The sequence below is a fragment of the Suricata suricatta genome, chromosome 2 (assembly GCF_006229205.1).
Source record: "Suricata suricatta isolate VVHF042 chromosome 2, meerkat_22Aug2017_6uvM2_HiC, whole genome shotgun sequence".
Lineage (NCBI taxonomy): Eukaryota > Metazoa > Chordata > Mammalia > Carnivora > Herpestidae > Suricata > Suricata suricatta.
The window spans coordinates 65,252,135-65,276,247 of record NC_043701.1 but is presented as its reverse complement, the minus strand read 5'-3'; the positions used below and the strand labels follow the sequence as shown (position 1 = coordinate 65,276,247).

At 39.9% G+C, this 24,113-nt stretch overlaps 1 long non-coding RNA gene across 1 annotated transcript in view; it reads left to right on the top strand.

Annotated features, from left to right (window-relative positions):
* Nucleotides 1-23,881, top strand: part of LOC115306433 — a 31,180-nt gene extending 7,299 nt beyond the window's left edge. The window contains exons 2-6 of the long non-coding RNA XR_003915335.1: nt 19,859-20,093; nt 22,137-22,339; nt 22,463-22,540; nt 22,764-22,907; nt 23,028-23,881. This is a non-coding gene — a long non-coding RNA (uncharacterized LOC115306433). The remainder of the gene's footprint in view (nt 1-19,858; nt 20,094-22,136; nt 22,340-22,462; nt 22,541-22,763; nt 22,908-23,027) is intronic.
* The last annotated feature ends 232 nt before the right edge of the window (nt 23,882-24,113 follow it).

Genomic DNA, 24,113 nt, shown 5'->3' with positions numbered 1-24,113 from the left:
TACTACATGGCAATGAGAAAGAATGAAATATGGCCATTTGTAGCAAAGTGGATGGACCTCGAGGGTGTCATACTAAGCAAAATAACCCAGGTGGAGAAGGAGATACCATATGTTTGCACTCATAGGTCTAACAGGAGGAACCTAATGGAAGACCATGGGGAGGGGAAGGGGGAAGGAAAGTTGGGGAGAGAGAGAGACGCAAAACATGAGAGACTATTGAATACTGAAAACGAACCCAGGGTTGAAGGGGGAGGGGGACGGGACAGGGAGTGGGTGGTAATGGAGGAGGGCACTTGTGGGAAAGAGCACTGGGCGTTATATGGAAACCATTTTGACAATAAACTATTTAAAAATAAATTAATAAGCAATAAGAATTTTAATAAAAATTAAAAAGTGAAAGCTTGATAACAATTATATTCTTTCAGGCATTTATTTACTTACTCAGATACTCAGAAGTTCTTGTGAAGTTTAAAAACTGCCTGAGACATTGTCACAACTTTAAAGCAGCTGGGGAAGAAATACTAATAAAGCATGAGATGTAATTACATACATTGCCTATCGTGAATAAATGCAATGATGATAGACAAAGAGCAGTCAAGAGAGAGAGGGGAATGGGAAATGAGAAGCGTGAATCATGAAGGACTGATTTACCTGGAGCCCTGGATGGATCGCCGACAATCATTGCAGAAGAGTGGGCCATAGGAACAATGTGTTTGCACAATTTAAGCACCAAGTTGCGGTGAAGGTGTGTACTCCCACGCAACTCCTACCTCTCATTCCATTTGTATTGGTTGGGATGCAGATTAGATAGACTGCTGTATCCAATGGGCCCAACATATAATGAGTTAAACAAGGAAAATCCAGAATCTGTAAGGTGACTTCTTAGTGTCTAGGACAGAAGCTCCTTATATTCTGTGGCTTGGCCATTCTTGAAGATGTTGCTTTTATCATTTTTTTAATTAATTTTTTTAATGTTTTTTATTTATTTTTGATACAGAGAGAGACAGAGCATGAGAGGGGAAGGGGCAGAGAGAGAAGGAGACACAGAACCAGAAGCAGGCTTCAGGCTCTGAGCTGTCAGCACAGAGCCTGACACGGGGCTCGAACCCACGAACGTGAGATCTGACCTGAGCCGAAGTCGGAGGCTTAACTGACTGAGCCACCCAGGCGCCCCTGTTGCTTTTATCATTCACACTACAGAAGATGGTTCATCACCATCCCAACTAGGCCCACATTCTAACCAGTGGGAAAAGGAAAGGGAGGAAGCAGATGGCCTTATGAAGCCTGACATGATTATTAGAAAGGGAAATGAAGGAGAAAGGAATCTGACCATGTGTCCAGTATGATTTAAGAATAGCTTGATTTGGAAATTTAAACAGTCCCTTAGGTGATATTATGTCTTTCTAGGAAAAACTGGTCAATCTCTGGGGTACTCGCACCTGTCCTTAAGGAGGTGCCCTATTCCCGTGGGAAGAGGGTTGTGGTTTATTGTTTCCCTATAGGGGTGAATTGGAAAGGTCTGACTGCACACTAGTGTTCAGCAAATGTCAGCCACAGAGATAATCTGTCCAGGGCACTACATGAAAATCAAGGACAGACTCCAATGCCATTGGTATTACTTTCATTGATTCAATGCTGGTTCTCAAAGTGTGGTCCCTGGAAGAGCAGTGTCACCATCACCTAGGAACTTGTGAAAAATGCAAACCCTCAAATCCTACCTCTGACCTACTGAATTGGAACCTCTGGGGGCAGAACCCTGCAGCTATGTTTGAACAAGCCTTCTAGATAATTTGAGGCATGTTAGAGTCAGCAAACCATGGATTTAATGCAATTCACTAAAAGGAGGAATTAGAATACATATTTAATTGACTGATTCTCTTTCTTGGTTTCTTTCTCTCTTCCTTCCCTTATTCTCTAGGACTAAAAAAGAGTAAGTTTTCATTTACTTTCCCTAATATCCTACTTCCATAAAGCATTCACTTTCATATCAACCTCACTTAACAAAACAAGCAACTAACAAACTAAACTAAACTAAACTAACAAAACCATAAGAATGGGCCCTTTGGGGGCACCTGGTTGGCTCAGTCTGTTAAGCGCCAGACTTTTATCTTAGCTGAAGTCATGATCTCGTGGTTCATGAGTTTGCTGGCAGCGCAGATCCTGCCTGGAATTCTCTCTCCATTTCTCTCTGTCTATTCATGCTCTGTCTCTCAAAATAAGTAAATAAACTTAAAAAAAATAAAAATAAAAGAGTAGGTCCTTTGGGCTTCATTGGGGAGAGGAGAGGGAATAATAGGTATTTGGAAAATAGCCTGGATTGCTGCATGATCCTATTTCAAATGCCAGAAACTATTTTGTCTTTGCATTCCTTCTTTAAGATAATACTAATTTCCAGCCCCCTTTCCTGACGAATACCACTAACGGATTCTGCCAAGGATACTGTTCTCAGAGCAGGAAGGGAAGAACACATTTTCCATAGTTTTGTATTACCCAGTTACATCTATTCACTTTTGCTGGAAGTCTACACTTAAAATTTTTTTAATTTTTTTTATATTTTAGAGAGACAGAGCATGAGTTGGGGAGAGGCAGAGAGAGAGGGAGACACAGAATCTGAAGCAGGCTCCAGGCTCTGAGCTGTCAGCACAGAGCCCAACACGGGGCTCAAACTCACGAACTGTGAGATCATGACCTAAGTTAGATGCTTAACCAAGTGAGCCACCCAGGCACCCAGTCTACACTAAATTTGATGGGAATGATGAAGAGGACTGGCTGCCTACTCCTACAGTGCTCCAAAGAAAGAAATAGTACTAGGCAACAAAACAAGGAGAAATAGTCAAGAATAGAGAATGTCTAATTCTGGCCCTGTTTCTATCCCAGCATAGTGTGCATAGTTTCCCTTGATTATAAAATAGAGATAAATTCTAAATGCAACATTACATAAAAACACATTTATTTTTACTCTCTCCTCTGCACAGAGACAGTAATTTGTCTTCATCTCAGTGTGAGTTAGAATTTATAATGCCTGAATAAAAAAGATTTCAATTTTCACTCATTTAGCAATAGTATGTTTCCTTGGGAGAGAGTTGCCTAGTACACAAAAAATGTGTGGGATGCTAGGCTCTTATAATCATTTAAAAGAAATGACTCTAAATAGGCTGCATTAATATGGTTGTAAATTGGAAGTTGTCATTTTTGTGAATGGAGAGTTTATGTAGAAAGAGACATGATTCTTCCCTTCACTTAATCTATTCTCCACATGTCTGACCTTTTGAATAATCGTTTTAAAAACATAAATTGCATCACTTTCCTTTGGTGGGGCTTCTGAATGCATTTAGTTGCTGCCGAGACACTACAGGATCTGCCCCTGCATTCTTGGCGCCATCTCCAGGGTTTTCCCCCTCGCTCATGTTGGCTTTCTCCTCATTTCTTAAAGAAGCCACATTCTTTCACACCCCAGGGCTTTGGGGTGTGCCCTTTGCCAGGAGTGTCCTTTCCCTTACCGCTCACACAGTTAAGTCTCATTTATTCTTAATTTCTCAGTGAAAGGTCTCTTCCTTAGGAAAGCCTACTATGGCTTTAGGAGTCTGCTGACCCTTTCCCTTCATATCAATTATCAGTTTGTAGTTATGTATTGATTTGGTGCTTATTATTTTATTGCCTAAATTAGACAATAAACCCTGTAACATCAGAGATCGTGTCCCTTTTGTTTACCTCCCCAGAACCAGTGGGGGCACCCTACCTGGCATGTAGCGGGCTCAATAAGTATTTCATGACTGCATTACCAAATGTCTCGTCGTATCACAAAATAGACACTGTGATTTGACTTATAAATGGTAATTTATCCTGAAATTTTAATATTACAGTGTATTGAATTTGATTGTTCCCAAATGGGTTGAGTTCCAGAATCTGCAAACTGGTTATTTGACAGATTACATTTCTCTGTAGAAAAGCTGTCATTGTTGGTCCAGGCCTGCACCTGCCAAGAATAACAATTAGAGATCTGCTCACCTCCATTCCGAATATTGGTGAGCTTAGACCTCAGTTTCCAAATCAGGATTCCTAGTTTTCAGCCTCCACATAGTTTTTGAGGTCTTTGTTTTTGTGAAATTAAGATAGAAATGGTACCTTAAAAATAATTTTTAGGGTTTTTTTCTCTCAGTCTCTTTCATTATCGGAATGTTTGCATGAGGTGAGAGAAACATTGCTGTCAAATTGTGCTCAGCAGAAGAGGTGGCCTTAAGAAACTGGGCAAAAGAACATCTTCCAAGAGTAGTTTGGAAGGAGATCCGTCAGCATGCTGTGACAGCTTCCGCTGTAGAAATGTATTTGTGTGTATGTTCCCTGCAGGTGCGGGGTGGAGGGCTCCTCGGAGGAGGAGGGGTGACCCTGGAATCAGTTCCTCGTACCCTGCTGTTCAGTCATGGTGGCAGCTGCAAGGCCCTAGCTACGGTTGGAATGCTGGCTCTCCAAGACCTCAGTGGCACCCAAGTGCCACCCACAAATGCAGATGTATTATTTCCAGGGTCCAGTATTAGGCCTCGTAAGAACTCATTGCCACCCTCCCTCCTTGAGGTCAGTTCAAATTAAGTTCAGTTTTGCCTTCAAGTCCCTCCCAGACCTGTAGAAGTGCATTGGGCTCAGAAAAGCCTAAGTGGCTAAAAATTTGCCCTGCCAGCAATTTCCACCACAACAGCCCTGACAGGTGTTCCTCCAGCCTTTGTGTGAGTACTCACCTCCTTCACAGACAGCCCGCTTCATATTTGGACAGGCCTCATTGTTACATATTTAACTTCCTCACACTGTAATGAGATCTGCCTCCCTGGACTTTCACCTCATTTGTCTTTGTTCTGCCCTCTGGAGCTATGCAGAATATGTCTGAGCCTCCTTCAACATGATAGTTCTTCAGACATTTGAAGACAGCTGTCAAAGCCTCTCCCCTAAATCCTCTTTGCTAGGTAGAATAGCCTCAGATCTATCAATTGAACCTTTTATATATAGTGTACTAAAGTGAAAAATGTATGAGCAACCACCTGGGCCCTTGATTTGTTTTTATTCAATTACTTCCTCTTTTGGCACTTATTCCCACTAGTAAGTAGAATAAATATGATAAATCCTAGCGGGGTGAAGTACTTCGCTCAGCCAGTGCAGACAGTAGGGAGGACTTGACCAAGGCAGGGGAGGTCAGCTAAGGCTCTTAGGAGGTCAGTGTTGAACTGAACTGATAGATGTGTAGTAGTTACCAAAATGAAGAGGAGAAGAACTTTCCAGGCGGAAGGAGCAAAATGTGCAAAGGCCCTGTGGTGAGTAGGGCATGTGATAGAGGCATTACTCTCTTTGTCTTTAATTTCTGTATGTATGCAGAGATGGATTATAATACCTTATAATTTACTAAAAGAATTATTTTAAGGACCCTTGAGATGGGTATGAATGTGCTTTAAAATGGTAAAGTCCTATTATTTTATTCACAAAAAACTAATCCCTTAACCCAGCCAGGCCTGTTCTCTCACTCTTCCGTCAATAGGCATTTCCACAACTGTCCTTTTGCTTCTGCTCTCCCCATTCTAGAAAGGCCTCTCCTTTTCAGTTTATCCAACCCCTGCAATATTTATTGCCCATCTCCTCTTCTTATTCATCTGGGAAGCTACCCTGGGCACTCGGGATGAGACCTGTTTCTTAGTGCAGTGGTTAAATGCGGGGTCTTGGAGCCCTGAGTTTGAGGGCAGGTTCCATTCCTGAGCACCTCACGGCTGTAGCCAAATTACTTAACTTCTCTGACATTCAATTTCCTTATCTGTACAAAAGAGGTTAAGAATAGTAACTACTTCACTCAACTGTTTGTGAGGATTAAGTGAGATAACTACATCTCTCTCTATATATATATCTGTCTTTGTATCTGTACATATATGACAAAGCCCTTCCTGATGGTTCCTACTTCCTAGTACTGTACCTCTTATGTGGCCCACAGCAACTGGCTCAGTAATTTTAAGGCACATTCTAAAGATAGAGGCATTGGGGGGAGCCATATGCTCTGCTCCTGAATATTTGAAGTCTCTGGTACCCTGGCTATCGCTGCTGCACACCCGTGGAAGTGCTCCTCGGTAAGCCCACATGTGGGTGCGCACAGGACCTCTGAGCCACCCACTGGCCAGCCAGGTGCCCTGTAGCTCCCCAGGCCCAGAGTCACCATGCGTGACGGAACCACCCAGCAACACTGCAGGGGGCAAGCTACAGTCAGACTTTTAGTGGCAAGTAAAATCATTCTTCAGAATGTCATGACCAAGGCTTTTCTGGATTAATAGTTATTTTGTAAATACAGCTTGACAATGTTTAATAACAGCAAAGCAAATTATTTAGTCCTTAAGTAAACAGGTTTTTAAAGTAATCACATTCAAATGAGGTTAACGAGGTGAAATTTTAGCATTCTCTTCTAAAACATTGTCACCTGTGTGTGAAGACCGCAGTCAAGGTTCTTGTAGTGAGAGGATATTTGATTTCTGTCTTGGAAAAGATGTGAAACATGCTAAACTGATTAAGTCCATTGATTTAAGATTCTTTATGTTTACCTACTGCAGACAACTGTGGTTCAATATTGCAAGTAATTTTCTTCTCTGTAGAATTAAAAGAATCTACAAAACAGAAACCAAATCAATGTTGTGCTTGCAATTTAAAATAAAACCCCTTAGCAACACCACTCTGCATTTATTTCATACTTCAGATACGTCTCATGCTCTGCTAGGTCAGGGACTATAAAAGACATTTTAATTGTGTCTAGTTCTGTGATCAATAAAGCTAATTTAAACTATCCTCTAATAGGTGAGGTAAAAGATTAATATTTAGGTCTGGGATTAACAAGTGAAAATAGGCCATTTTGTGATGTCTTCAGGGACACAGCACAGTTTAGGGTTTAAGGCTCAAAGAAAATCTATTTTGAGAAAGACATGAGTCAAATACTTTACTATGGATGCATTCATAGTCCATTAATGACGATAGCTTTTATCTTCAGTTCGGGAAGCATCATCTCTCTGTTAGAGTATAACACTTCTTTCCCCCACTAACCTCAATCCTGTGAGCTGAATTTTTCTGCCCTTCCCTTTGGTTTTTGAAGTGGAGCCTCCAGTCCCATTTACTTTGATTACTGCTTGGACAGATACTAAGACCAAGATCAATGTGCCTATTTTTCCATTGCAACCATTTTGAATAATAACTATTCAAGTAATATGTAAAATCTCACTGAAGCACTTAATTCAGGACCTGAAAATGTGTGTACAAAAGCCACTGCCATGATTTCTGCTGATTTCAAAATTGGCCATTTTGTTTTCTTACAAAATTGGTCAAAATGAAAATGGACATTTTGTTCTGTTCATTCAGTTTTCCCTGTTGTCTTTAATTCAGTTTTATCTCCTTTGTTCTTTGAGGTCTCCCTCTTCCCCACACTGATTTTCTTTCTGCAGATCCTTTCAATGATGGATACTGACATCAGTGTCCACAGGTTTAACACTTTTATTAAATCTAATATCTTTCTGAAAACCCAGGCCCACCTTAGGGAATCAGGAGCTTACTAAATGTTCACTAACCTCATTTTATGTCCAAATCCCTTTTTTCCTTTTGCTCTAACATTTTATCAATAATTAATATCTTTTGATTAAGCATCATGATAAGAAATATAATTTTTCTTTCCTTTTTTTCTTTCACTACCGAACATTTTATTTGGATAAATTTCAAATGTACAGAAAGGTTGAAATAATTGTGTAGTGCATATTTGAATACCCACACATACATATTATGAACATTTTATTATATTTGCTTTACCACCCAGCTGTGCATTTGATCTGTTCTTCCATGCATCCGTCTGTCAGTTCATCTTAAGTTTCTGATGCAGCAAGTTACAGATATCAGTATACTTCAGCATGTGTATTATTAACTAGAGTTCTATATTAGTTTACAGTTATTTTTTTTCTTTCAAGTGGTATGTCCATGTAATGAACTGTACAGATATTTAGCTTGCCATTTGCTGCATTTGGACAAATGTAGATACCTGTGTAACCTAAACCCCTATTGAGACAGAGAACATTACTGTCACTCCAGAAAATGTTCTCACGCTTCTTTGCTATTAATCCTCACCCACCTCCCCAGCCCCCCGCAACCACTGTGCTAATATTTTACCACCACAAATTAGTTTTGCCTGTTTATGAACTTCATATAGATGGAATTATAAAGTATATGCCTTTATGGGCAAGACTTCTTTTATTCAGCATAATGTTGAGATTCACGCATGTTTTGTGCACCAATAATTAGTTCCTTTTTACTGACCAATGATATTCTGCTATATGACTCTACCACAGTTGGTTTATCCATTCTTCTATTGATGAAACCTGAGTGTTTTTCACATTTGGCCATGATGAAGAAAGCTGCTATGAGCATTTTTGCACAAGTGTTGTGAATACTATTTTTCTTTCCCTTGGGTAAGTATTTAGGAACGTAATTGCTGAGCCACAGGGTAGGTGAATACTTAATATGATAAGCAACTACCAGAGCCATTTCTAAAATTGTGCCATTTTACACTCTTTTCAGCAACGTATGAGGTTTGGTTGCTCCACGTTCTTGCCAACATTTAGTGTTGTCGGTTTTTGGAATTTTACCTATTTTGGTGGGAACACAATGAGCACATTGTGGTATTCGTTGGCATTTCCTCATGACTAGTAATGTTCAGTACTTTTGACATGCTTATTGGCCATTTATAGGCCTGTCTTTGCAAAACGTCTGTTTAAATCTTTGTGCATTTTCTAATTCACTGGTTTATACTTTTGTTTTTGAGCTATAGTTCTGTATATATCCTGCATACCAGTCTTTTGTCAGATATATGTTTGCAAACCCATTTCTTCTTTGATTTTCATCCATTTTGATGTCCATTCTGTAGCATAATTGAACCTGTATATTGTCTCCATAGCCCATCCAAGACCCTTTTAAGGTTTTAAAATAAATGCCTGCTATAGCTTTCTTTACTGCCATAGGAAAGCAATCATAGAATCCTGAAAACTGTTGAGTGCCAGGAACTAGTTTTTCTGTTTGTCCTTCTATAGTATCAGTGGTTATTTTCAGTATGGAAATTAGCACTTTCTTCATTTACTTTGGAAAATAGTTTCAGGGGCACCTGGCTGGCTAAGTTGGTAGAGCATGTGACTCTTAATCTTGGGATCATAAGTTTGAGCCCCACATAGAGAGTAAAGATTACTTTAAAAGATAAAAAATAAATAAAAATAAAAAATAATTTCACCTAGGGACCTTTCTATTTATGAACAGACACAAAATGAAACAAATCTAAGAATAATTATGAATCTAAGAAAACCAAATATCAATGGAACAGGAAAGAGAGCCCAGAAATAAACCCACTCGTATATGGTCAATTAATCTATGACAATGGAGGCAAGAATAGTCAATGGGAAAAAGAATATTCAATAACTGCTGCTGGTAAAATTATACAGCTACATACAAAAGAGTGAAACTAGACACTTTATTACACCATACACAAAAATAAACTCAAAATGGATGAAAAATCTAAATGTGCAACCTGAAACCATTAAATTCCTAAAGAAAAGACACATCATCCTTAGAAACATATTTATGGATATGTTTTCTCAGGCAAAAGAAACAAAACCAAGAATAAACTATTCTGACTACACCAAAATAAAAGTGGGTTTTTTGGTTGTTTTGTTTTGTTTTTACAGCAAAGGAAACCATCAACAAAACAAAAAACAACCTAGTAAATGAGACGATATTTGCAAATGATGTATCCAATTAGGGGTTAATATCCAAAATATATAAAAAACTTATACATGTCACACCAAAAAAAACAAACAATGCAATGAAAAAATGGGCAGAGGACCTCAATAGACATTTTTCCAAAAAAGACATACAGATGACCAACAGACACATGAAAAGATGCTTAATATCACTAATCATCAAGGCAATGCAAATCAAAATAACAATGAGATATCACGTCACACCTGTCAGAATGGCTAGTATCAAAAAGACAAGAAATTACAAGTGTTGGTGGGGATGTGGAGAAAAGGGAACCCTCATGCATTGTTGGTGAGATGTAAACTGATGGCAACTACTGTAGAAAACAGTATGGAAGTTCTTCAGAAAATTAAAAGTAGAAATATTGGATGATCCAGTAATTCCACTACTGGGTATTTATGCAAAGAAAACAAAAACACTAAATTGAAAAGATATAGGCACCACTATGTTTACTGCAGCATTATTTACAATAACCAAGATATGGATGCAACCCAGGTCCCTATCAAGACACGAATGCATAAAGAAGTGGTACATATATATAAAGTGGAATATTACTTTGCCATAAAAGAAATAATGAGATCTTGTCATTTGCAGCAACATGAATGGACCTAGAGGATATTATGCTAAGGAAGATAAGTTAGAGAAAGACAAACACCATGTGATTTCACTTATATGCAAAATCTAATAGCCAAAACTAATAAAAGGACTCTTAAATACAGAAATAAAAAACTGGTGGTTGCTGGAGGGGAGGTGGCAGGAGAGGGGTGGGAGAAATAGATAAAGGGGATTAAAAGGTACAAAATTCCAGGGGCACCTGGGTGCATCAGCTCAGGTCATGCTCTCACAGTTTGTGAGTTCAGGCCCCACATTAGGCTCTCTCTCTCTTCCTCTCTCTCTGTCCCTCCTCTGCCCACACATGCTTGAACTCTCTCTCTAAATACATAAACTTAAAAAAAGAAAAAGCAAGATGTTAGTGAAAGTCTTGGAGACTTAAAGTACTTTTGCATCATGCATTGCTACATTGTAATACAGAAGATTAGAAACAATTCACACACACTGTTTCAGCCATCCAGCGGAATACTTCCTCCTCCTCGACCTCCCACTGCACACGTCACCTATGTTGTTTTATGATTTCCTTCGTGATTTCATAACCAAAGGGTTCTACAGATGGAAATTACTTTGAGATCATCTATTCTATCCCCTCATTTTACAGGGGAATAAAAAACAGATATTAAGTATTATGCTTCAAACAATAGAATGTACAGTTTGAGGAGTTACAATTATACATAGGACTAGATGTAGATCTACTGATTGAATAATCTTTTAGTTTCACATTTTTTCTTCTGTTGTCCAGCCCTCTGGATTTTTGCTTTAAGATGACACTTGCATTTACCCCTTCCTTTCTACTGTGTTTACCAATAGAGTCTCTGATTTTATCTAAACTGGTTTGTCACTCAGACTAATCTATTTCCTTCAGGTCCATCTTGCATTCTTTTGTCTCACTGATTTTCCTAATATAGACATTCACTCTTCAGAAACTTCAGTGGCTGCTGTTGAATCAGGTCCTAAATTCTCAAGGATCTTCATGCCCTGCCCCCACCCTCCTCTTTGTTCTCTTTTCCTATTCTCCCCAACCTGCACCTGCTCGTGAGAGTGTTCTCCCTGTTCCCTGGCTGCATGTGAACTCCTATTGTGGTTCCTTTGTTAGTTTCCTGCCTGGTAACCCCCAGTCCCACCCCTTCTCCCCAGGTAGTCACTGACCTACAGCTCATAGTTCAAAATCCAGCTCAAGTTCCATCCAACTTCCCCACGAAACATTTTCTAATTTTACAGTTGCAATGGTTTCTCACCCATGAATTTACACTGCAACATCCCACTTAGCAATTAATCTGTATACCAGCCTCCATGAGAGATAAAACCCGAAATCTCAGTGGTCTTGTTCAGTCATGATAATGTGTATTTGTGTATTGATGGTGGTGATGGAAGTGCTATGCTTGTTACAGCCATTTAGGAGCCCAGGATGTTGGAGATTTTGCCATCTTTATATATTTTTATTTTTATTACTTTATTCATTCATTTTTGTATTTTATTCATCCATATTTTATTCAACATGGGGCTTGAACTCATGACCCTGAGACCCAGACTTGAGCAAAGATCAAGAGTGGGACACATAACCAACTGAGCTGCCCACCCAGCTGCCCCAAGTCTCCGCCATCTTTAATATGAAGCTCCCAGAGTTACTCAGGCATTGAATATTGGAGCAAGAGTGGAGAAGGCACATCTGTTTTGCAGCTACTTCACTTGAGGAAGGACATGTCACAACACTTGGTAGTGAGACACTAGTCACAGGGCTCTCTTTCTGTGCCCCCAAATTTGGCATTTGTATTTCTGGAACTTCTCTTCACTGTGGAGGCAAGCACAAATGTAGCAAGCACAAAGCTGGCTAGCTTTGTTAACAGTGTTGTCTTGTACTGATTTCTAATTGCTTTGTGTCCTTGTATCCCCATCTGAAGGTTACACAATAACTAAAAGTCCACAAATATCTATAGCAGAATGAGTCTGGCACTTAGTTTCTGCTCAGTGAATGTTTGTTAAGTAACAGAATAATTTATAATTTATATGGTCTATTTTTTTAGTTCTTAACTCCTAAATTAAATGAGAAAGAGAAACAAAATCACAAATCCTTAGGGGATCTATCTTTTTCTTTTTTAAAGACAATATTTGCAATGTATTCTTCACACACAGAAAGTGAAACTTAACTGGATTATATTCAATTTAAGAATAATAATATTGTTGAGGCACCTGGGTGACTCAGTTAAGTGTCTGACTTCAGCTCAGGTCATGATCTCATGACTCCTGAGCTTGAGCCCCGCGTCAGGCTCTGTGCTTACAACTCTGAGCCTGCAGCCTGCTTTGGATTCTGTCTCCCATTCTCTCTCTGCCCCTCCCTCACTCATGCTTGCTCTTGCTCTCTCTCTCTCTCTCTTTCTGTAAAAAATAAACATTAAACATGTTTTTAATAAAATAAAATGTTTTTGGTTGGTGCATCTCATTTCTCTTTCTCTTTCTAAATCTCTTTTTATATAGAAAAGTTGACATTTACACAAAAAAATAGAGTGAATATTTATAATGAAATCCCATATACATATCTTCTGGCTTCTATAATGATTGACTCATGACCAGTTTTGTTTCATCTATATGCCTCACTTCCCTTCCACACTAAATTTTTGAAATGAAACACAAATGCCATCTTGTTTCATGTGTAAATATTTCCATTTGTATTGCTAATAGAAAATGCCTTAGAAAACCCCACAATACCGTATCTTCACTTAAGTAATAATAGTTACTACTTGTTATCATTAACTAACCCAGTTAGTAAACAAGTTTCTCCCATTTTAAAATACAATTAGTTTGTTCAAATCAAGATCCAAACACTACATTTTAGATACCTCTCTTTTTTCAAAGTTTATTTATTTTGAGAAAGATTGAGAGCTGGGGAGGGGCAGAGAGAGAGAGGAAAATAGAGAATTTCAAGCAGACTTCACACTGTTGTGCAGAGCCCAGTGAAAGGCTTGATCCCATGAATGGTGAGATCATGACCCAACCCAAACCAAGGGTCTGACACTAAACCGATAGAGCCACCAAAGTGCCCCTAGATATACCTCTTAAATATTTTTAGTTGTTTTTTTCTAACATTTATTTATTTTTGAGAGAGAGACAGATGGACAGAGCATGAGCAGGGGAAGGGCAGAGAGAGAAGGTAATACAGAATTCAAAGCAGGCTCCAGGCTCCAAGCTGTCAGCACAAAGCCCGAGGTGGGGCTCTAACTCACAAACCATGGGATCATGACCTGAACCAAAGTCAGACGCTTAACTGACTGAACAACCCAGGTGCCCCAAATATTTTTAAAAATTATAGTTCTTCTCTGTCTTCCCCACTTTTTTTCTTGGAGCTTATTTGTTGAAGAAACCAAGTTGTCTACCCTATAGAAATTCTCACATCTTGGATTTGGCTGATTCCATGCTTATGGTCCCTTTAAACAATTCAGTGTTCCTCTGTCTCCAGCATTTCCTGTAAAGTGGAGTCAGATCTAGCATCTCAAACAGATTCAGGTTTGATTTTTCCTCATAGATGGGGTTATGTACCACCATGAAAAGACATGTAATGTCTGGTGATTTCTCTTTTAGAGTTTAACTTTTATCATGGATTTAAGAGTTGTCACTCTGATCCATCCATTATAAAGTTCTCCATCAGCTTTTCACCTGTGGTCTGGGCTACCACGGACGATCATTACCTAAAGCCATTATTTCATTTTGCACATCTTGTGTCTGTTTACAATAAGATCCTCCAAGGTTTTGGAATATTTTATTATCCTTTTCATCTTACATGATTAAATATATTTAAGACATTTAAACTCCCTTCCCCCAGTCATAATAATGATAATTCACATCTGTTTGACACTTACAGTGTCCACTTAAAGAATTTTCACACACTGTTTCACAAATATTATCTTATCCTCTCAAACCTCCTTACAGGGAAGCTGGGCTATGGCCGTGGGCAAAGGTTCTCATCTTAGAGATGAAGAAAATAGTAATAACCACCTTTAGGATTGCTGTGAAAATGAAACCAGTTAAAAACAATGCTCACAAATATTTGCTGTTACTAAAATTGCCCTGTTGCTACTATCGAAATTTCTTTCTGATTTCGTCTCTTCTGTTGCAGTTGTATTTTAACTAATGTATTTAAGACTAAACATGTATCATGTATATATACATTAGAGTCTAGATGTAGAGAAAACTGACAGGTATTTTTCCCTGGCACAGTTTCCTAGTAGTACCTGTGTAGTGACACAGTTGTATATGAAGGGTAGAATTGCAAGACAGGTTCTGGGTAGTTTTTTACTTTTTTTCCCTTACTTTTACTGTGGAAATTTTTAAATATACACAGAAGTAGAGAGAATAGTATAGTGAATCCTTATGTACACATCACTTAGTCCCAGTGTCCGTCAACCTAAAGCCAGTTCTGTTCTATCCTTTCCCTCATTCACTCTCCCTTTTGTATTATTTGAAGCACATTACAGACATCTTATCATGTCATCTTTAGATACTTGAAGCTTATTTCCCTAGAAGATAAAAGCACTTCACAAAATAATCACCAGATCATCACACCTAAAATTCCTTAATATCATTAAATAGGCAGTTGGTATTCAATTTTCCTGTTGCTGTATCTACATCAACTTTTTTAGTTACTTTTTTGAATTGGGATCTAATCCCCCAGATTTTTCCTCCTTTAATCTGTATGTTACTTTTCTCTTTACTCATATTTAAGAAGACAGAGGTTTTTTTGACCTGGATTCTGCTGCTTACATGGCTGTAGCCTAGTTCGAAGAAAGTGTTCATGCACATTATGACCAGGTTTCACCCAATGCAGTGGTAGTATTTTGGGCCCTAGTGATAACAGCTAGAGGTCAGGGGAGGCTGGCCTTGCTGGTGGATCCCAGCTCGCTGTGAGCATCCTGTGACCGGCTGAGGTGTGCTTGTCAGTAGGACCAACCGCTGTCAGTCTGAGAAGGCTTGTCTCCTGCCCCAGGCCCTCCCTGCTCTCTAATCTCCACTGAGGCTTTTGTTACATGCGGTGTCAGACCATCCTCCACTTTTCCTTCACAGCAAGGGTAACGATTTGTAAATGGAGTGGACTTCTCCAGTTTATATTCTGAAAAGTCAGGAGGGCATGAATCTAATTTTGTGTACAGCTGGGTTCTAACGAACACATAAACCATGGTTTCCAGATAGGAACGGGATGACACAGACTTGACAGTTTGTGATAATCATTTCCGCATTGGAACTTTGTCTCTTGTGACTAAGCACCAAGTTACATTTAATCCTTTCTTCCTCTTCTTTTCTCCCTGGGGAGGAGGAACGTCCTGGGCCAGGGTCATCCTGTACATATGCAGTTCTTTACTCAGTCCTCACCTGTACCTGAGGCTGAGGCTGTGTCTTCGTTTTGCATTCATCCTGATCTCACACGTCTGTAAAAGCTTTACCGTCCCTCTGTCCTCCATACAGACAAGGAGAGGAGATTGAGAGGAGTCAAGAGTGGAGCACAGATGACAGGGAGCATTGGCACCCTGTCCCCTATGGAGCAAAACCAAGGGAGGTCATGGCAATACCCAGATTTACTTAGACGAATCTCAAGTTTGCAATAGCACCCAGCCAATGGGATGCCTGGGCAACAAAGATTGAGAGAGTCCTGGCAAATGGCCTGAGTGAGGGCTACCTTCTAGAACCCTGCACATGCCGGGGTGGTGTGAGGAAATTGCTGAGAGGTTTTAAGCCCCGAAGGATTTGAGAGTGGTGGCAAATTGCCCATGTAACCAGCAGAGACTGTGTGTGTGGACCTTGGGACTGGAAGCAATGGCAGGGACCATGGACACCACCAGGGATGCCATGTATCATTTGTGATTAATGTACCTCAGCTCATGTCTGTGACCCACCAACGACCCTGTGGACAACCACACCACAGAAGCCCCTTGTGCCCTGATGCTGTAGTTAAGGTTTTCTGGGGAAGTTGGCTAATTCTCAAGAAAAAGGGAAACAGAGGGGAAGGAAAAGTTTGAATCAGAATGAATATTTACTAGTTATAAATGGAAAGATACTGAGGTATCTTCAAGTGGCAAGACTGAGTTCACTTTCCTTCCATCAGCAGAAAAAGTACTCAAGAGCTAAGTTTGAATTCCATCAGAAAAAGATAAAGGCACATTGCAGCACATCTGGGTTGTGACTATAAATTTTATACCCAGTACACAACCCACATTTATGTGTTTATTTTTAAATGTCGATCTGCACTGTATTACAAGTTTCATGAAGGCACAGACCATCTCTTTTTTGTTCTGTATTCTTAGCACCTAACCCAGTGATTAGCCTTGACAGACACTGAGGAAGGATTTGTTGAATGAATACTGGACCCACATACCAGAGCTACTTCCACAGTGCTTAACACAGAGCAAGCTCATACTAGGTGATCTTCTCCCTTCATTCCTAAAGGAATATATATTTCTTTGGGGACAGTCTATCTTTCTGTTGAACTCCAGTTTTACCTTGAGTGGCTCTGAAGGTAAATCAGCTTTGTTGTTTTTTATGGAAGCTATTTAAGAAACTGAAGACTTGTTTGTTCTGTATCTGAAGGGTATATTGGATACAGCAGTAGCCAGAGCTGCAGATGCTCAGGGTTATTTTGTGGAAGAATCTGATATTTGGTAGTGATTGCCCCACCACCCACACTGTCCTGGCCCCTTGATTCCAAAACACTCTCCTTTCCCCTCCCAGCCCCGCATTCAGTCTGTTCTCTTTCGCCTCTCCTCTTTCTGTGCCAACACTCTTGCCTGCTCTTCCCCGTTCACACCCCCCATCTTCACCGCTTTCAGGGCAGAACTCCTGGCCAGCCAGCGGCCATCTGTCTTGGATGTCTCTTTTCAGGTAGAGTCCTCTTCTTTGGAAAAACGAAAAGATAATTTTAGTAAAAGATGTCCAAGTGCAACTTAATATCTATAGCTTTAAACCATTAATTTGTATTCCACTTAATTTATAAAAATATTTGAGGTCAGTAAGTATATCTTAGTAAAACATGTATTGTAAATAAATTCACTAACCAATAAAGAAAGTCTGTGAGCTCTGATTTTGACTTGGAAAATAGGGACCCCACAGTATGGTATTTCCTGAACTTGCCTGGTAAGAATTACCTTGCTGCTTGTTAAATGCAGATTTCCTCAGCTCATCCCCTCAAGACTGATTAAGTGGGCCTGATTTTTTTTAGGCTTTAAGTAATTATTTTTATTTTATTTGATAGCTTTAATAAAAATCAATATAGCAGGAACAGGGAGGATGAAAATTCATGAGGAATAGGGACATAAGTTTGTGGGGGAGGGACAGAGACATTTCTGAGTGAAATGGAATTTGATTCAGCAGGGGTTTTTTAATAGTATTTTTTTTAATAGTTTGGGGGTTTTGGTGTTTTTTATCTTTTGAAACTCTACCCACAACATGGGACTCAAACTCACGCATGACCTCATGATCAAGAGTCACGTGCTCTATTGACAGAGCCAGCCAGGTACCCACGTACTCCTTTTCTTTTCCCAGTATGAGTGTATCTGTGCGAATGTTGATAATCAAAAACATTCATGGCATTATGGAAAGATTGATGGTGGCAAATTATACTGAACTATCAAAGTTAAAATAAAACTAAAAATGTTGGTCAAACTGTGTCGAATAGTAATTACTGTCTTTTCAATGATCTCCTTACTGTTGTATCTTATTATCTTGCAGCACCATTAGGTGTAACATCAAACGTGTCCGATTAATCAAGCTAAAAGTTGTAATTTGATTGGAACAGTAACTCGCTTCCCTCTAAATACCTACTTATATCTGTATATATGCCGTCTTCGTGGGTAGTCATGTATGAGTGTGTTACCTTCTCAATTTTACAATATTAGAAGGAACACTGCATAGATAAGATCTATTCCTTATTCTTATTTTTTGAAATTTCAGGCGCTGTTGGATCAGTAAGTTGCCCACTTTACGGTCTGTCATTTTTGAAAATTTTCTTCTTTCCACTCCATCCCCCTCTTGAATGGAATTCCACACTTCAAAGGTTACTCCACTTGGTGAAGAGCAGCACTTAAAGGAAGGGAAATCCTGAAGTTTTGTCGTTTGAGAGCGCCACCCTCTGAGGCCCTGTCACTCTTCATTCCCAAGGTCTCGGGCTCACTGCGAGGGAACTTCCAGGGGTGAGAGCCTCTAGGGAGGTTGGCAGGTGTGAAGGGCAGGGGTGAGATCCGGAGAGCTGGGATGCTGGCATGGGCTGCTGCTGCGGGACGACCTCAGGTGCTAGAGGTCTGTGAGGGCCTTGTGGGAACAGTCTGGAGACTCCTGTCATGGTGTCCATTGCTTACTTAGAAGGTGAGATTTTTGAAGCTAATAATTCCTAAAGTCGCCGTTTTCGTAATAAGCATTTTTTCTCTTTTTTTAAAGTTATTTATTTACTTTCAGAGGGGGCAGGGCAGACAGGGAGGGAAGGAGAGAATCCCAAACAGGCTCCACAATGTCAGCACAGAGCTTGACGCAGAGATTGATCCACAAATCGATGCTTAATTGACTGAGCCACCCATGTGCCCCAGTAGGAATCCTTTACGAAAACACAGCACCGTGTGAACGGCAGTTCATAGTGCAGGGTTTTAGGCCCTTGTATTCTCCTCCCCACAGAGTCTGTGGGTCTGCTGTCTCATGTCCGCAGTCTGGCTTCTGGTCAGAGACAAGCATATTTTCTAAGCCTGTTGCACTGAAAACTATTGTCATTCAGAAAAATTCCCTGTACCTTAGTACTTCCCAAATGTTGGGTATTTTTAGAGGTTTGCAGACATGTAATTATGTCTATTAGTTCAAGTCTACCCCTCCCCCTCCCCACACACCCTGTCTGCTTTTATGCAAAGAACAGCATGGTGCTGACTGGTCAGGTACTGATGGAATGCAGCATGGACCTTGATCATATTATTCAGGAAGATTAAATTTTGGCTTTGTAGACCCACACTGCTGGCTGCCCGTATTCACCACTGTCATCATTCCTCTCTTTGGTTGTCCCTATAGAGTTTGGGACATCACTGAAGAATGGACAAATAATGCCTTCAGAGTTTCCCACAACACATTTTCATGAATCAAAGGAAAGTGGCATTGATAGGAGAGGCAGTTTGGATTAGAGTTATTTGGGCCCTGAGCTGGATTTCCTTCTGGGCTGAATTTCAGTCCCTTCTTTTGTGTCTGCCCATCCGTCTGTGAAGAGGGGATAATTACACCTGTTCCTCATTTGCTTCAGAGGGATGTTACAAAGATTCCTTTAAAAAGTCGATAAAGTTTTTTGAGCATGAAAAAGTATGATTATATGAAAATATATTGTCATTGCAGTGGTCCTGACAAATATGAAGTGATTTCAGTCATCAGTATAGAAAGGAATATGCATTTTTCACTTTCATTACCTTCAAGCTGTCTCTTCATACTCTGTTTTTCCCAGAGTGTGGATGTCAAAGAGGAGGGACTTTGGAGAACAGATCTTCGGCCACAAAGATAAGTTTTAAATAATCCATTTTCTTTTAACTAATTGTGCTCAGGCTTGAAGCTAAAGGGGATGAGCCAAAAAAAAACCCGACATGAAGCAAACACCAATCCTCAGATACGCTGTGCAGACTCTAATATTTTTCTGGCTTACAATAAAAAGTGACCGTCTGAGTCAGAAAAGGTTTCTTCAGGTCAGAAATGCTTCTTACTGTTTTTGTTTGTTTGCTCATTTGTTTTTAAGTTCTGGTGTAAATCTTAGCAAATCACCTGAACCTTTTTTTTTTATTAAGTTTTTATTTGAATTCTAATATAGTTAACACTGTTACATTAGTTTTAGGTATACAAATAGTGATTCAACAATTCTATACATTATTCACTGTTCATCATGATAAGTGTCCTCTTAATTCATCTTTTTATTTATTTTTTTTTAATTTTTTAATTAAGTTTTTAAATTTTAATTCCAATATAGTTAACATCCAATGTCATATTAGTTTCAGGTATACAATACAGTGGTTCAACAATTATATACATTACTCAGTGCTCATCACGACAAGTGTATTCTTTAATCCCCATCCCCATCCCCCCACCCAACTCTACTCTGGTAGCCATCAGTTCTCTATAGTTAAGAGTCTATTTCTCGGTTCCCTTCTCTCTCTCTCTCTCTCTCTCTCTCTCTCTCCCTCCTAGAATGGCTGCATCACTTTGCATTCCCACTAACAGTGTGTAAGTGTTTCCTTTTCTCCACATCCTCATCAACACGTTGTTTCTTGAGTTTTTTTAACACTCATTTTTGAGAGACAGAGAATGAGTAGGGGAGGGGCAGAGAGAGAGGGAGACACAGAATCCGAAGCAGGATCCAGGCTCCGAGCTGTCAGCACAGAGCCCAACAGGGGGCCTGAGCTCACGGACCGCAAGATCATGACCTGCGTCAAAATCAGACACTCAACCAACTGAGCCACCCAGGCGCCCCTTGAGTTTTTTTACTTTAGCCATTCTGACAGGTCTGAGGTGATATCTCATTGTAGTTTTGATTTGCATTTTGCTGATGATGAGTGATATTGAATATCTTTTTATGTGTCTGTTAGCCATCTAAAAGGTCTCTTCAGAGAAATGTCTTTTCATGTTTTCTGCCTATTTTTTAATTGGATTATTTGGTTGCAGGGTGTTGAGTTTTATAAATTCTTTACATATTTTGGATACTAACCCTTTATCAGATATGTCATTTGCAAATATTTTCTCCCATTCTATAGGTTGCCTTTTAATTTTGTTGATTGTTTCCTTTCCTGTGAAGAAGGCTTTTTTTGGTAATTTTAAAATTTATTTTATTTTCTTTTTTATCTGCTTATTTTTTTTAATTTATATCCAACTTAGTTAGCATATAGTGCAATAATGATTTCAAGAGTAAATTCCGGTGATTCGTCCCCTATGTAAAACACCCACTGTTCATCCCAACAAGTGTCTTTCTTAATGCCACTTACCCATTTAGCCCTTCCCCACCTCCCCCAACGCCTCCAGCAGCCCGCAGCTTATTGTCTGTTTTTAAGACTCTCTTATGTTTTGTCCCCCTCCTTATTTTTATATTATTTTTACTTCCCTTCCCTTATGTTCACCTGTTTTGTATCTTGAATTCACCTGGACCTTTTTTTTTCTTTTTTTTCTTTTTAATTTATTTTTGATAGAGAGAGAGAGACAGAGCATGAGAGGGGAAGGGGCAGAGAGAGAAGGACACAGAACCGGAAGCAGGCTCCAGGCTCCGAGCTAGCCATCAGCACAGAGCCTGACGCGGGGCTCGAACCCACGAACGTCAGATCTGACCTGAGCCAGAGTCGGAGGCTTAACCGACTGAGCCACCCAGGCGCCCCTCACCTGGACCTTTTTAAATGATAAGTTTTTTTAAAGATTTGAAAAGTCAATTGACACATATACTTTGTTTTTAATGTCAATTCACATCACCCTAAAATGTCAGCTGTCAACTATGTTAGAGGCATGGCTATCACAGATATATGGGAAACATTAGTTTCTTCCAAAATATCATTTTATCTATTATTAAATTTTCATTGTCTTTCAAAGAGGTGAGTAGCAGCTGTTTCCTGAAAATTGCTAAAATTGCATTAACAGTGCTAAAATTGCATCAACAGCGTGGGAAACAGAATGAGGAAAAGTACAACAAATAGCTCTAAACCCCCAAATACAAATGAAGTGATTCCTGTTTTGTTTTTTTTCCTGTTCGATAGCACTGATCCCCCATTATGGAAATGAACGACAAATGTTGGTTAAATGCCTGCTGTGTGTGGGAATCGTTCTCGAGCATGGTCTCCTAGTCCAGCAACATCAGCATCACCAGAGCTTGTTAGAAATTCAAACTGGAAGCTTTGGGATTGGAGCCCAGCCATCTGTGTTTTAAGAGGCCCTCCAGGAGATTCCATACGTATTAAAGGTGTCGTTTAGAACTGGGATTTCACAGGGTAATGGTGAGGTGGGGACTGGGTTGGGCATCCTGTGGGCAGCATGGGGTAGCGGCTGAGCCCAAAGCACAGAGCTCATTCCTCTGACTCCTTAGGAGTGCACCTCTCTCCAGCTCAGGACTTGCCTTTGGGGAGGAGAATCATTCTTCTCTGGAAGTCAGATCTCATTCCAGGTAAAATACTCAAATGGGAGATATTCCAATTTGTGGTTAATACTATGTGCCGTGAAAACAAAGCTGTTCTCTATTGCTCTCATCACATTCGCTTACAGAGCAGGAGGGACCTAAGAAGGAGTGGAAAGGGACAAGAGGGCCTAAAAAAGATTTGATCCCTACCATTACCATGTCTCGTCTCCACTACCTTATCCCACAGTTTTTTTGCCTTTTGCCTCTTGAGCTCCCTGTTCCAGCATGCTCTCCAGTGGCTTTTGGGAGAACTAAAACTGTGAAGGTGAGCTATGTGCTAGAGATGGCGCAGAGGGAGAATGCCGCAGGCCAGTCCCTGCCTCGCCCATTAATCGGCAGGATTCTGATTCCAAGGGTAAGTTGCACCATCGCTAACCAGACAGAGCTATAACTGTATTCAACCCCACTTCCTCTGCCTTTTTTTTTTTTTTGGAAAGCAATTCCTGGAAATAGAACTTGTCTTTTACTTCAACAGGATGTAACTCTGATGTACATTCCAATTTCAGCTGCTGGTGACCCAGCCCTCAATAGGAAGACCAGCCCATCCCTACACTAGTCCTTGGCGGAGAGTGCCTTACCGCGTCCCAACTTCCTGAGGCGAACAGAGCTTGTCAGTCCTTTGCACACAGTCTCAGTACTCAGATTTAGTGACCAATCATGCTTGGAATCAGTATTCCCAGCAAGACCCTTTACCTTTGGAAGTTTTTGATCTTTACATCATCAAAGAGACTGGGAGAGAGCAGGCTTTAATTTTTACTTATGGGTTGAGATTAATATGTAAATATATGAAAGAGAAAGGGAAAACTGAGTGGACTCAGTCACCTAGACCTCTGGGTCTTTATTCCAAAATCAATTTTTCTGCGAGATGGTTACTCAGCTGCATACACTGAAAGAGACTAGTGACTGAAGGACAGAAAATGGAAGGGTTGGTTTATTTAGATCCCATATAATCCATATGCAAGGAGATAGATTTGTCTAACACTGAAAGAAACCTCAACTAAGGCATTTTAAAGCAAATACTAGCAATATTGCTTGAATCTTAGATTAACTAGAAGGGTTTAACTATTCCCAAAGAACTATCAGGCATCTACCCAGTGGCCTGTGGATAAACCTACAGTTTGCATTTTGAGGGGGAGATTGGGGGTTAGAAGTAAACTGTTGTTTTCAAAAAGTCACTAATATTCCTTAATCCTCAATTCCATTTTCCTGGGTTTCTTTGAACAACGTATCTATATAGGGTATTTTTGTTAAAATTTATTGTTTCTTTGGTTACTAGAATTGCAATTTTTCTCCCACGCCTCTCTTGACATATGAACTTGCTGACATAGATTCGTGAGTGGATATCTTTTTTGGGGTATCTCATTGCTAATATAGTTCATAATCACAGAATGTTTAAACTAAAAGGGACTTTGAAGATTGTAGTCCAGTTTCTGTTATCTTATGAACAAGGAAACTAAGTCCAGAAAGTTTGAGTGACTTGCCCAAGGTCACAGAACCACCTGATGCCAGAGCTGTGACAAGAATTCTAGCCTTTTTTAAAAAGTAAGTTCTGCGCCCCATA